This window comes from Mus musculus, chromosome 4 (assembly GCF_000001635.26).
Source record: "Mus musculus strain C57BL/6J chromosome 4, GRCm38.p6 C57BL/6J".
In the NCBI taxonomy this organism is placed as follows: domain Eukaryota; kingdom Metazoa; phylum Chordata; class Mammalia; order Rodentia; family Muridae; genus Mus; species Mus musculus.
The window spans coordinates 5,739,113-5,754,776 of NC_000070.6; the positions used below are offsets into that span (position 1 = coordinate 5,739,113).

The 15,664-nt window shown below is 40.6% G+C and overlaps 1 protein-coding gene across 6 annotated transcripts in view; it reads left to right on the plus strand.

The window, feature by feature from the left end:
• Fam110b (family with sequence similarity 110, member B) overlaps window positions 1-15,664 on the plus strand; it is a 157,093-nt gene that overhangs the window by 95,104 nt on the left and 46,325 nt on the right. Inside the window, exon 1 of one of the 6 annotated variants that reach the window (XM_030253519.1) lies at window positions 8,042-8,058. The exons of the other annotated variants lie outside the window; for them this stretch is intronic. The gene's annotated coding sequence lies outside the window, so the exon portion shown is untranslated. Of the gene's footprint in view, window positions 1-8,041; window positions 8,059-15,664 lie in introns of those variants that run through there. 6 annotated transcript variants of the gene reach the window in all.

Genomic DNA, 15,664 nt, shown 5'->3' on the forward strand with positions numbered 1-15,664 from the left:
GGTGTTACCTCATTTCTCAAACTTTAGAAAGGTTTATGATTGCTGATTGATGGTGTGCCCTGGAATGTATGTGGACCTAGGAAGGAAACTGAGCATCATCTCAGAATGATGCCTTCATACTTGGTGGTAGCATGCCATAGAGGAAGAGTGTCAGCGTGAAGATGAAGTGGGATTTTATCCAAAACCTATAAAGGGTAGTTATTTTTTTCCCTTTAACCTTGGCCTTTGGATTAGAGGGCTGTCAAGGTGAACACTGCTCGTTGGCTGCCTCGTAACTAAGGTCCCTTGTAAATCTATGACATTTTTGTTGTTGCAGCAGTTTTATATTCTTCTGTACATAAATATTTTCTCTGACAGAATGAGAAACGAGTGCCATGAATATTCTGTAAGCAGCGGTAAAAATTCTCAGTATGGCTCTGAAGTTTTAGGAGGACAATCAAATGGCCCAACAAAGGACAGAGGAGCTGATATAAAAACCTTCATAGCTGAGTGGTTTTATCTCACATCTACTGTGGGATCTTAATCCTGCCCATCACAGGCACCCCTTGAATTGTCCTCTGGAACCAGGGGATGTTAGTATAAAAGGATCATAAAGCATTTAGTCACTTGAAGGTCATCTGTGTCGAGGCTGTTACTTCTACTGTACTGAGGAAGATGAGGTTCTTTCTTAACCTTGCTATTTACATTGAATGGAGATCTAAATGGAGATGGATGGTGCTTTTATCCAATGGCTGCTATCTTTCATTGTGCTTTTGTATATACACTGTCTTCATGTCACATTAACTTAGACTTAATGGCTAAATGTATTTACAGGGGCCTGGGTGGGCTCCCTTCCCTTGGAAACGTGTAATGGGATCTGCACTGACAGGCATTACCTTCTACTAAGTATCCAAAGGGCTTTTCGTTCTTTTTCACTCTTTCCCAATAGGTTATGGTTTTGCTTTAGGATTCAATTTGCTGTGAAAAAATAGTCCTTAAACAAAAATAAAGCTCATGACAATATAAAAGACACTCACTGAGAGAAAACTAAAGATTATACATAGCTTATATGTAGGCTTTAAGAAATAGTATAGCATCTGAGTTAGTCATTACAGTAGCTTAAATAGTTCTTTATTTACTCTAGACCATACGGTACGTTTTAGAAGAAAGTGTTTCTAGAAGCAGTGCTTACTAGAGTTGGGCCAGCAATGCATGAGGGGCTTGGATTGATCCTCCAGAGAGTGAAACAGGCAGACAGACAAAAACCTAATATTTGCCATTATGATGCTGCTTAGGAAAGTTTGCCTTTTATACATGTGGAATGTGTTTCTGTCCTTCTCATGCATCAACACCTTTGGGTAGCACACCTGCAAGTTGCTAGTTTTTTTCTAAATAAAGCTTAAGGTATTTATGCTCGTCAGAACATTCCTTTGAGCTACATCAGTGATTTCATATCAATACCTGTAAAGATGGGCATGAGTCAACTCTCCTGGCCCCTACTAGCCCCACCCTTCATATGTGTGCATGCCTGTGTGTTCATGCACACCCTCTCACACCACACAAAGCCTGAGAAGGGATACTACCTAATCTTAATGTTAGTAACAACAGCAATTATAAACAGCAGCAGCAATAATTATGACATCTAATATTTCCCTTCTTAAAACATTTCCAAGATGTTCTTAATCTCCAGCATGTCCCCTCTTAACAGATGAGAAAACTGGAAGCCAGGTTTCCCTGTGAGGCTGCCTTCTTCTCAGGATAGGTGAGCTTTGAGGGCATAGCTTCCCCTTCCCTCTGAGGGTGGCCATCTGCCCACCATGTCCCTATGTCATCATACTACGTGTCAGTGTTCCTCCAAAGAGTGACATCTGTTGTCACATCTGTTGAAGCACAGGAGAGTTTCTCTGAAGTATGTCCGTGAAGGTAGTGTCATCCTCACTTCAGGGTACACATGGTTGCCTCCTTTTCTTCCAGCTGAGGAAAGCCTCTGCCTTATGGGAGTGGAGGGATGTGTGAGTCACTAGTAGCCATTGACCATGAATCCCTTATCCCTCAGCATTCAGGAGGTTCCTAGGGGATACTGCCCACTCATTGCAGCGCACATGAGGTTACATGTGTCCCATCTTTGGTTTACCAGCTGCTCCCAAGACGTCACAATAGAAATTTGCAATCAAGGTGGCTATAAGTCATAGCATGACGTGAAGTATACTGAGCACCAGCTTACCCCAAAGAAAATATTTCTGATCCCTTGCTGGTCTTTGGTAGATCAAAGAATAGGGAAACATTTAAGATTAGGTAACTTTTAAATATTAATGTCGACTTCTCCACCTGACAGTCTTATAAAAATCAAAACCCAAATTATTATGCTACTTACCCTGAAAAACAAAAATTTAGGCATCTCTTTTCCTAGTGTCTGGTCCCTGGAATACAAGATAAATGTGAACCGATCTCTCCACTGCAAAGCAGCCAGTTGCCATGGAGACAGCTTTACTAGTTTATAAACCTGGTTCCTGAAATTTAAACTTTATACTAGTTTTAGGAAATAAAAACTCATCTAGAATCAGACTCTGGTTTTATTTTTTTTAAGTATTTATATAAAATTGCAAATATCAGGGTGCTATTAAATGTGATGTAAGTAATACTAAGGCAGGCTTACTATTGCCAGGAGGGCTCCCCCATTACTGTGCCTGACTGAGGCTAGCATTTCCACATCCTGCTTTCGGCTTGGGGAGAACATCTGGAAGAATGTAGCGTTGTTTTTTTCAACTCTTCTGTTGCTGCTTTTATATATATATATAACTTTAAATCCTAACATGCTTCTGGAGAGAGATGATATTTATCCTGCCTGTGTCAGTGCTGGGAATGCATACATGACTTCACTTTCCTCATTGACAATAGGTTTTGTAGTAGTGCTTCTTTGCTTGTTCATTCCTTAACGAGAGGGTGAGAGAAATCTCAGGAGTTGAGCAGAAGTTTTCAATGGTTGATGATAATGAATTGTGGTGCACTTAAACATTTAAATATAATTTTTAAGATGATACTGAGACCATCCAAAATTTTTAAATGCTGAAAGTTTAAGTTCTGAGTAAATAGCAGCATGAAGCATATCATTAAAACTTGGGAAAGCAAGCTACCTTTCCATGTCTGCTCCACTCTTCCTTACTTCGTGGTGACTCCTCTGATCTCTGTCCCTGCTGGGCATGGTTAGTGTTCTCATATACTACATTAGTAGGCAGACACATTGTTAAAATGTATTTCTCAGTAGTCCTTTACTACTACATTGTAACTTGATTGTGGTGGGCAGATGTTTCCAGCCAACAAGACAGTCATAATTCTAAATGGAACAGGACCTATTGCCTCTAAGCACTATTTGTACCTGTTGGTGCCTGCTTCCTGTAAGCTGTGAGTCTACACTAGGTGCCAAGAGGCAGGAGCCACTGTCTCAGAGAGAATCCCAGAACATAGGGAGAGCCATATGCAGAGCTACAGCAGTAGCTGACTATTTCTGTTGTTTCCAAGGTCCACGAGCAGCATTTGAAACTTAAAAGTCTCCAATGTTAATGTGAATTGTAGTCATTCTCTAGACCACAGCGTTATTTCCTTCCTCAAGGAGAACTCAGTTTTAATAGAGGCCAAAGTGTCTGTTGACTTGCTTTGTCTGCTGTGACCTGGGCTTCCTCAGTATGCATTTGCTAGGTAAATAATTGAAAGGCTAGTAGGAGACATCTTTTCTCAGACTACTCATATTGCAGTCTTTGATGTTCCTATGACATTCATCTTTCAGGATGTACCTGGCAAAAAAAACAAAAAAACAAAAACATGATTGGTAATATTTCTTGGCATGTAGTGTAGAGTTATGGTAGAAGGGTAGATCTACCTGCTTTCTCCAAAATTAGTAACAAAACTTTTACAACCTAATGTTCAGGGTTGTGGGTGGTGGTGGTGCTGCTGCTGCTACTTCCCTCCTCCTTCTCCTCCTCCTCCTCCTCCTCTTCCACTTCCTCCTCTTTCTCCTCTTCTTCTTCCTCTTCCTCCTCATCTTCCTTCTATATTTTCATGCAACCTGTTTTGATCATATTCATCCTCTCCAAATCTACACTAATTTCCTTTCCCACCCAACTTTATGTCTGCTTAATGCCATCAAAGTCAATTTGTTCTGCCCAGACATTCTTGGATGTGTGGCCTTCCACTGGAACACAGTTGACTAATCAGGGGCTCTATTCCTATAGAAAAGTGACTCTCTTCTAGTAGCTCACAGTTGCCATGCTGGGATTTGGACTGCCTTGGGCTTGAACAGGTCTTACATAGTGTCACAATGTCTACAAGTTCATATGTGTACCCACCTTGGTGTGGCCAGAAGACACTGTTTTCTTGTGGTTGCCCCAGTACCCTCTTTCCACATCTCCTTGGAGTGGGGTGCAGTGCGTGTCCCACTTAGCACTGACCATTACCTAGTTGATTATTCTCCCTCCACTCCTTGACAAATTGAGAGGCTCTGTGTTGATCATCATCAACCACAAACAGCCGAGTCTCTGATGAGGGCTGAGGTTACCTTAATCTATATATGATAACGATGTTAGGAGTTGGTTGAGAGCACCTAAGAGAAAACTATCCATTGAAAGACAGCAGTTGTACATATTTTCAAGTAATATAAATGTATTATATGTGTTAAAAAGTAAACTTCATTCTAGCTTTCTGTGCTATAGGACATTATTTTAATCATTTTAAACAATTACTCCTGTAATTTGTCAAGTCTTTTTTTTAATAGGATAGGTGCTGTCAAGAATTTATTATACTCCGTTTTCTTTCACAGTATTATTTAAATGTTTGAAATTGTGTTTGTTTCTATGCACATATAACCACTCTGAATATTCCAAAAGGTAATGTTCCAAAGAGATTCTCAGGTAGAATGTCTCAGCGATTTCTTAAAAATGGAAAACCATTTCATTAAAGGTAAAAACATGGTGCCTGTCTTCTGAATGTACAGCTTACATTTTAATCGGTGACTTTGCATCTAGCACATCACACTATTGGATGTGTTGAAGAGGTTTCAGGCAAGCAGGTGTCTTCCCCATAGCCTAATTTATAATAAGTGAGCTTGTGAGCTTCCTCTCAAATGTGCCTATCAGGCATACAGCCCAAGACTTGTTGGGAAACAAGTGGACTAGTTGCTTTGAAAAACCAAATCTTAATATGGATAATGTGACAGTTTACAAGACTTGCGTTTTCCTAAAAGTGCTTTGAGTTGCCTGTTACCAAAGATTGGGGCAAAATCCTGCACCTGCATTGTGTCACAGCTCAGTTGCCTAATGACATTCTGGCCTATCAGGCAAGCTACTTCACTGTAGTCTTCCTCAGTTTCTCCGGGGTTGTGTGACTCAAGGGAGATGGTGTATATGAAGTACCCGGTGTCTGCTGTTTTCTACCTGATTTTATCGAATGTGAAAGTATGGATTCATTTTCAGATTCTTATTATTATTTTTCTTGTATTTGGATATTCTTTTTAATTTCAAATGTTTGCAAAGCTTGGGGAGCTGGTGGTTTTGTTATCAGCATAAATAAGTTAACAATTCTCTGTTCCAGCTTGTTGGGTTCGAACAATGTGTCTAGTGGATTTAGATTGCTCCTAATCATTATTTTTTGCTTGCATGATTCTAGTCTGTGTGACTTCCAGTTAATTGTGCTCTAGTTTCAATAAAAACCAGTTTCGCAACACCATAGTTCAAATTTAGCTAATAATAACTGTATGTATACAAAATATAAACCTCGGAGTCAGCTCTTCCTTCCACAAATCCCCGTGTGTTCTCAGCAGTGCGTGGTGATGGCAGTCCTTTCCTGACCTTGGAGTCCCACCAGTGCTGTGACTGTGGTCATCTGCAGGACAGTGCACACAGACAGGAGTGCTGTGGATGTGTGGCCTCCTTGTCGCTCAGTGTTGACTCATGAGAATTTGGACAGAAACAGACAGTTAACAAGAGAAGACTGCCAAGAGTAGGTCAATGTGGGAAAGCGATACAGAATAATAAGGAAAAAGTGGTGCTTCTCGGGGTGAAACTTGAACCACATTTATAGGTGCTTGCCAGTGTCCTAGATCGTGTTCCTAGAGACTATTGCCGAACAAGAGTAGCTTAGTGAAGGCCAAATTAGTAGCTTATGAGTAAGGAATGTTGTGACATGTCTCAGTAAGATTTTCTTTTGCTGCAAAGAAAGACCATTAACCAAGCAAGTCGGAGAGGAAAGGGTTTATTTAGATTACACTTTCACTTCACTGTTTTCATCGAAGAGAGTAAGGAAAGGAATTCAAATGCAACAGCAACATGATACAGAGACAGGAGCTGATGCAGAGACCATAGAGGGGTGCTGCTTACTGACTTGCTCCTCATGGCTTTCTCAGACTGCTTTTTTATAGAATACAGGACCACTAGCCCAGAGAAGACACCAGCCGCAATGGGCTGGGCCATCCCCATTGATCACTAATTAAGAACATGCCTTACAGTGAGATCTTATGGGGGCAGTTCCTCAACTAACCTTCCTACCTTTCAGATAACTCTAGCATGTGTCAAATTGACATAAACTAGCCAGCACAAGATGCAAAGGATCAGCTGTACCAGAACAAATAGACAAAGACCAGTGCCGTCACTGAGCATGCCACCAAAGAAGTCCTCAGAGACAGACTTGGAAGTTACCGTAACTATAAAGGGCTAAGTGGGAGCTGACTCTGACCGAAAGGACAGAATACCAAGTATAGAAGAGGTGTTTACTACATTGTGTGCACTGTGATAAGATAAAGAAGGTAGGCTGTATTCCAACCTGTTTTAATAAGAAACACAAACACACACACACAGACACGAAAATTCTCAGTGTGCTTGTCAATTATAGTGTTTTAAGTTATCTTCATTATGTGTTCATTATAATGATAGGACATATTTAAGAGTCACAGAACAGTCATAATTTTGCCATTAAGTACAAATTGCACAGCTTTCATTTATATGGTTATTTTTATGCTTAGAACTTTGCAAAGCAAAAACTGTCATGAAAGATAGCTGCTGCCCTTGCCATTTTGTTTTAGATTGCTAAAGCACTAATTCACCCTTAACCCTTTGTGTTTGTAAGCATTTCCAAATACACTGGTATCTTTTTAAAGGCAATCCACTGCCTGTTGATAATGTAGGTGATTATTTCAGGGATCCTCTTAGCTACCAAACCCTCAGGGAGTCACTTAGGTAAAATACATAAGTGTTTGCATATATCCTAATACAGACTTTCCCATTGGTTTTAAATCATCTTTACATGACTTTTGACACATAATGCAATGTGAATACTTATTAAACTCTGCTATCTGGGGAAGAGTAACCTGAAAAACCCCTAGATAGGTTTAGTCCTAGCAGTTTTACCTCTTTCTGTAATCCATGCTCCTCACTTTGGAGCCATGAATGCTGACCTCACAGATTCAGGCAGGGAAGTATAGTCACTGCTGCTTTCTATTTACCGAGCACTGGACCTTCTTGTATTTGTCATGCTAAAGGGTCAGAAACCTAAAGCCTGGATGTTCAAAGACTTGTGTTGCTGTGGTACTTTTCAGTGAAACGTTTTATGGTCTGAAGTTTATTTTGCTCTGTGTATGTCAAAGGAAGGGCTTTACTAACACAGTCCACAGGCAGATGGCCATAGGCAGATCAAATTCTAATGGCAGTTCTCGTCTTGTGGGGGCTGTGAATCCAGTCTCCTTTGCTAGGATAAGTCATCAAGATACAAAGTTCATGATGTCTTTTTAATATGCATACAATTTTTATTTTTAAAAATCTAAAATAATTAAAGCTTGTATCATTCAACCTTATAATATATAACTATAAAACCTCAAAATTGATTGATCTTGGAAGATGTTACCATAATGAATAGTATAAAGAGATCCCGGTGTTTTTAGTTTATTCATTTGTATGCCCTTGATTACAGCTTGTGAGACAGTTCCCAGTACCCCTGAATGCCTCATTCTGCTGTGCTTCAGAAGGCCCTAGGCTACAGGATGCTTGCTTACATGCAGTATGCCCTGTTATCTGAGGAATGTCTGTGCTGTCACAGGTTGGTGAAATCACATTAAGGGATGCATTTCAGCGTCCATCTGGGAGTGGGATCTTTCCATACTAACTTTTCAGTGCTTTACTAAAGTGACTTCTGCAACAGACAAGAAACAGTGGCTTTTGGCCTTTTGGGGATCAGCCCTCTTGTAAATATAAACTTACAGTTAGCTTCATGTGATATATTTTATATTCACCAACTTTACCTTCTCCCCATCCAAATAAGACTTTCAAAGGTATTCCAAAACATTGTCTGAGTCTGGAGTGACGATGCCTATAAGGAATGATTAAGTTATAAGTCATCTCAGGAGGAAAGATAGAAGACAAGAGGACTAGAAGGTATTCTCCAACTCTGAGAGAAGGAGATGTGGAGACTAGATGACCCTCTGCAACACATGGGGGGGGGGGCAGGAGGGATAGACTTAAGATGTTCCCTAACAGGGAAGATAGTCATGAAGATGAGAAGATGATCCCACACACACAGTGAGGGTCACAGACATGGTGACTATTGAGTCACCTTTATATACCCCAAGTGATACAGATGTGATGAACGGGTGACCGATCCTCTTGTACTTCTCCGATTCCACTGGGCATTCTCCATAGCCAAGAGCCCTTTGGAGACTAGGAAAAGTGGAGAACTGGGAGCTGCAGGTGCTGATATGCCAGTCCTGTGGGATATTGACAGGTGGACAGAAAGCTAATGTTGCTTTCAGACAGGTCTAACCTCAAGCTTGACTCAGACAAACATGCAGCCTAGCCTAACCTTGAATCTCACATGGTACGTTCTGGAACATTGGAGATATCAGCTGTCCTGGAATTGCTGCTGCCCTTATCCCCAGATATCCAGCCCAGGGCGTGGAGTGTTTTGGTCCCACTGTTCTCCCTCATCAGTGATTACTTACTTCCTCAGCCTCCCTTGTCTTGCTTAAGTTGCTCTAAGGTTTCCACGTATCCTGCATACTTGTCTCACCTCCCACTTCAGCATTTACTAAACTGCAGCTAATGTAAGAAATTCTTTTCTACTCATTCCAAGAACCTCATTACTTTTTCTGCAAGTGGGTTGTTCTGCAGGAGGGGATGTCCACTGTGCATGGGCACACAACAGCATGATGTCAACACATTGAACCTTTTCAGATCCTAGTAGGGACTCCTGGGGGCTAGTTCTGTTTCTGGGGAATCTAGCTAACAGTGAGCAGCAAGTTTAGTAGAGCACTCTGCTAACAGTGAGCAGCAGGTTTAGTAGAGCACTCTGCTAACAGTGAGCAGCAGGTTTAGTAGAGCACTCTGCTAACAGTGAGCAGCAGGTTTAGTAGAGCACTCTGCTAACAGTGAGCAGCAGGTTTAGTAGAGCACTCTGCCAACAGTGAGCAGCAGGTTTAGTAGAGCACTCTGCTAACAGTGAGCAGCAGATTCAGTAGAGCACTCTGCTAACAGTGAGCAGCAGATTCAGTAGAGCACTCTGCTAACAGTGAGCAGCAGGTTTAGTAGAGCACTCTGCTAACAGTGAGCAGCAGGGTTAGTAGAGCACTCTGCTAACAGTGAGCAGCAGGGTTAGTAGAGCACTCTGCTAACAGTGAGCAGCAGGGTTAGTAGAGCACTCTGCTAACAGTGAGCAGCAGGGTTAGTAGAGCACTCTGCTAACAGTGAGCAGCAGGGTTAGTAGAGCACTCTGCTAACAGTGAGCAGCAGGGTTAGTAGAGCACTCTGCTAACAGTGAGCAGCAGGGTTAGTAGAGCACTCTGCTAACAGTGAGCAGGAGGGTTAGTAGAGCAGTCTTCTTTTGTTTATATGTACAAGTATCATCTCGAGGCAACCTCTTTCACTTTAATTTTTTTCTACTAGACCTTAACCTCTCTATCATATGTATGTTACATCACACCAAACAAAGTCTGAAGCTTGGCCCAGAAGTCCCTGCTCTATAAATAAATTTTTGTCAGCTGATCAAATAAATTAGTAGAAGCTTAGGTCAGGTACCAAGTTCTTTATAGTCCAGCCACCAAGAAAGACTATAATCCAATTTGACAAATTTACCATAATATTTAAAGAATAATTTTCTCCTAAATAAATTTGGCCATGGCAAGAGTCTATGAAAATAGAACTATTGAAGGCCCCAGGGCTTAATTCACTTATTAGTCTTAAAGAAAGACACACTGGCTATTCCTAACAACAGCCCAGAAAAGGGGTTTCATTTTCTACAGTGTTAATCCTGCCCAGAGGCTATGCTGTCTCGGGCTAGGCAGAATGAAGAGGGCTCCATAGGAGGGCAGTTTGCGGATGCTGGTTGGCTTACACTGTCTCCGCACCTGAGCTCCACTTCCACAGTTGTAGAAAGGCTGTCCAGAAAGAAGGTTAGGAATCCTGGACAGTGGCAAGATGCCCAGTACACTTGACAGGCCAGCAGGCATTTCCACCATAGACACAGGAAAGTTGTAGTATTGCCAGTGGCGGCAGCCTGCCCTGGTTTCTCCCCCTCAGACGAAATAACACCTTGCAGTCTTCATGCCATTAATGTGCCTTTTATGCGGCCAGCTCATTATTGTAAGCAGAGCCTGCAAAACATGCGTGCTGAGGTTATTCAAGGTATTCATTCAGAAGTCCAGGGATGTGATCAAGGAAGCTGTAGACACCACACCCCATTTCTGTGACTATGCTTCTCTTCCTGTGCTGCCAGGGAAACAATTCTTTCGAGTGTGGATACGTGAGGCTCCATGAAGACCCGAAGCTTCTATGAAAGAAATAATTCATGATTCAAAATGAGTAGAAATTTGTTCTGTTTTTTGGTATCTTTAAAAATATGGATTGATCGGAATTAATTATTTAGGAAGCCCTCCAAAGAACATGGTTCTCTGTCATCGCTAGTGTCTTGGTGGGAGTAAGAGGGAGTGATGTGTATTTATTAGTTGGACATGTTCTAAGACAAAAGACTATTAAGTTCTACGATTAGGAAAAAAGGAAGAAACCTTTATACAGAAACTTTATGACATCCTTAGCCATTTTTAATGATAGAGAAAAAGACACTGCTTAGGATTCTTAAAATTTTATATCTTAAGAAAACCAATGGCTAATATAAGTCACACAGAAGATATAAGTGTCAGCACCATGATTAAAAATATAAAGTAGGTGCGTGGCTAGAATATATGAAATTTATTATTAATAGTTTTGAAATACAGAGCACTTTGCTAACTACATTTACACAGTGGGATACAATACTAAAAACAATTTCCTCCTTGAGATTTGGAAATCTGGAGAAGGTTTGTTTCTTATTCTGGAAAATTTAAAACATGATTTCAGCTTCATTTTTGGGCAAATATTATGCTTCCCTTTTCCCCCTTCAAATGCAGGTTAATGGATAAGAAAATTAGACTGAAAAAGTACTTTTTTCTCATGTTTTTGAGAAAATTTTCACAGACTGATGATGATGATGAATGACCCAGTTCTGCCAGGCAATAGTGGTGCATACGTTCAATCCCAGTACTCAGGAGGCAGAAGTAGGTAGATCTTTGTGAGTTTGAGGCCAGACTGGTCTACAGAGTGAGTTCCATGACAGCCAATGCTACACAGAGAGATGTTATTTCAAAAAACAAAAATAAAGCAACAAAGGACCCAATAGACTCAGATGTACAAACACTTGGTCCCCAGTTGTTAGCTATCTTTGGAGAGATTTCAGATGTACAGATCTATTGGAGAAAGCATGTCCCTAGAATAGGCTTGGAGTATACACAGTCTCCCTCCATGTCCATCACTGTTTGTGCTTTGAGCCTGTAGCTGCCCTGGGAGCTCCCAGCCTCCTGTCGCCATGCTTGCTGCTTGCTGCTAAGCCTTCCTACCATTGCAACCATAAGCCAAAATAAACTGTTTTTTTTTCTGATGTTTGCTCATGGGTTTTTTTCACAACAACAGAAAAGTAAATAATTCAGGTGATTATATACAAACCATTTAACTTATTAAAGCATCCATGTTAGATTATGCCCAATATGTCAAGAAGAGATACAGAAAAGAAAGCAAGACTGCATTTGAGGGATGTTCAGGGAGAACGGAATCTAAAGCACAGTAGCTCAGCAGGGAGCACGTCATGCTCTGTTTAGAATGTTATTGTTCTCAGTACAGCATTATTTATAATTTCATAAATTGATTGTTCAGACACATTTTACCAGATTATAATAATTCTTAAATTCTTGTTAGGAAGATACTGATTTTTGAGTAATGTGGAGTTGTTAGTCTTTATAAACTTAATTTTGTGTTTTGTATTTATTTGCCATGCTGAGCATCCCACCCTGCAAACAGAAATCAGTCTTCTAAGTGCATGTATTAATGCTGAGCCAGCCTGAGCCCTCATGTGCCAGGCCGGAAGTCAGAACCAGCTCCCTCCCTGTGGCAGCAGGGAGCTGTACTCTTCTTTCCTAAGATACTAGGCCTCATTCAATACATTATTATTTGCTTATCTTTAATGTGAATTTTAAAATTTTAGTTATCTGACTCTTTAACACAGAGTAGAAGCAGTAACTTTGAAGTGGGTAAGCAGACATTATTGAACAGGTGTTGAGAACCTTTGGACATGAAAGTAATGACCATTACTAGCATCCAGATTTATTTATGTAGAACACTAGGAATCTAAACCATAGACATTAAAATGCTTGTGCAACAGGTACAAATGATCAGTAAGCAGAGATGTGCAACCAATTCCACTGAGAATTAATTCCAGGATTCCTCAGATGCCAAAATCTAAAGGTGTTCAAGTCCTTTGTGTGGTGTTCTCAACTGTTCACATGTATCTGCTCGCCCTCCTGAGGAGTGCATGCACAAACACACACACAGAGTTTTCACATAGAATTGGGATGCTTGTGTAAGTTGTTGAACTCTGTTATTTTATTTATGGAGAAAATGGTGAGAAAAGGTCTGTACATACTCACCAGTGTGAAGTTTTGCTTTTTTTCTTTTTCAGGTGTTTTATGTATAGTTAATTGGATCTATATTTACACATGCATAATTGCTTTTCAATTATACTATCAAATACTGATTTAAACAAATTGTTTCATCCTGTAAATAAAAGTGATTAGTTAGTTAAAGCTTGTTTTAATCTCCCTTAGTGGCTGACAAGTAGGGATGGAGAGAGGTGTGCTAGGTTCTAACCCATTCGTTTAGCATCTAATTTGTAGGTGACCTTGTATTAGACAAGTGCCACGCCTTACTTGTATCAGATAGATACAAGTTAATAAAGTTTGCCCTTGAGTATTTACAGTTGGACTTGGTTACACTTCAAGCACAAGTCATTGATGATAAAACTTAATCTTCTTTACACAGTTCTTAAGTACAGTCTCGCTTACAATGAGAAAGTTTAAAATTAATATTGACATATCAACAGTTTCGTAATTTCTGGGATAAACTACTAATTCATTTTCATTTGAAAAAAAAAACATCACCTTGTAAAAAGAGAGACTTCCAAAGTCCAAGTTACCAAAGTATGACCCTTGAGGATATATTAATAGCACTATCCATAAACTGAAACCACCTTCTGGGAGGTGGTGACTTTCTCATGGGCAGGTTAGTGCTAAAGGTCAGCTGGACTGACCCCGGACTCTCCTAGTAAGTTGTGTCTTGTTGGCATGCAACCCTGGGCTAGTCCCTGTGATCAATTATTCTTATAAACCTGGGAGCACATTCTAGCAGTGTGCTTCCTGATGCAGCCTCAGGTGAAGCATTCATCTTCGGGATCCCAAGGTGTGCTCAAAGGTTTCTTTTAAATTCAGTGTCAGTCTGTCTAGGCTGCTATGATTAAGACCATAATCTGCATGGCTCCAATAGCAGAAATTTACTTCTCAGAAGTCTGGAACTAAAGTAATGCTGGCAGTAGATTGTATCCTTTGAGGTCCTACTTTCTGGTTCATAGATGGGCAGTTTTGCTAGGTCCTCACAGTAGACAGAGAGAACTCCTCATTTTCTTCCAGGGAGATCCACAGGGCTCTGCCTTCCTGGGCTGCTGGCCTTCTGCAGTCCATGCCTGCTAATGTGGTTGCACCAATGACTAAGTTTGAGCCTGGAAGTGTTAGGAGGTCACATTCAGACCACAACAATAAAGAAGCGAATCTATTCCTAGGGAAGATTGGTTAATAAAGAACACATCCCAGCTATTAATCCTGAATGTCATTTTATGAGGTTTCCTAGCGGTAATAGTTTTAGGCTCACATCTTGTCTGCAATGTTAGAAAGCAGACAGGGAGCACAAGTCACTCAGTGTGTCACCCCCCATTTAAGAAGCCCGTGCCCTTCTATAGTTCATGCCACTTTATTTGGAGATTCAGTGCTTGAGAGTATCTCTTGGTGCCCAGCCATTAGTGTCATCTGGCCACTAATAGTAAGTCTGCTCCAGTATGACCTCTGGGTCTTTAATGAGCATAGCCTGTCACTTCAGAAGAGAAAAGTGTACTAATGACTAAAAGGCTAGTATTTGTACAAAGAGCCTATGCTTGTCTAGCATATGACTACGGTGTGGACCAGACACAGATGTCCTGATAGAGTCTCTCTATAAGGAAGGATTTTATTATTCCAAGAGACTTGTTCCTAGAATCTATACTAGATGTTACTTAAGCATCAAATTGATTTGTGCTGGATAACTATTTATAATGGTAGAGATACAAGAACAATTTGCATATTTACATGAAAATCAGAATCTCCTTAAATATACTGTTGCTTATATACAATGTAACTAGCATTCTGAACAGTGTTCACACCACCATTATGGTCTCCAGCACCACAGCAAGCCTTACACTGACTTCAGAAACACTGTGCCTTCTAATACCATCCTATATGATGGGGTGGGGGGGGGGGCTTCTCCCACTGTCTCAAAGCCAAAACAGGCATTTTTCTTCTTATTTATCAAAACAAGTTGTATAATTTAGGTATAGAACAGTTTCCTCCCACCAATGTGACTCAACAGATCTCAGAAGTCACAGGTATCCAAACCCATAATCTAGGCTTTTACCTATAAATAAATAGCTATGATAAATCTAATTTATAAATCAGGCATGGTAAGAGTTTAACAACAATGTGTGGAGTAGGATAATTATGACAATATAGCATACCAAATTATCTAAAGATTATGAGTTGTGTATTCTTATATCTTTTTTCTACTTAATCTTTCTGGACTTCAGTCTAACAAGACACTCCTGTATTTGCTGACGAGGGTTGGAAGAGCAAAACAAAGCAGTGGTTTCATGTATGATGTTCCATAGGGAGAGCTAGCCATAAAACTGAGGGATGTTCTAGACATGTGCTCATTCAGTTTGCAATTGTGGGACATGGGTACTGTTTTCTATCTTGTTAGACATGAGCACCCGAGTCACAGAGAACAGGCATAACTGCCGAAGTGATGGAGTGTGGCCTGAGACCCACAAGGTGAAGTAAACTGTCCCCTCCCCAGGTTGCCTTGGCCATGCTATTTCATAGCATAATGGAATCCTAACTAAGACAGTTTTGTTTTAATTTGTAACAGACACCATATATATTGTTGACCAATCTACATGGATCAAAATATGTGACTCAACGTGACATTGTGCTGTAAATATTTCATAGCCCACTGGGGTTCCCAGCCCTGTCTGGTTCCTCACAGATGGC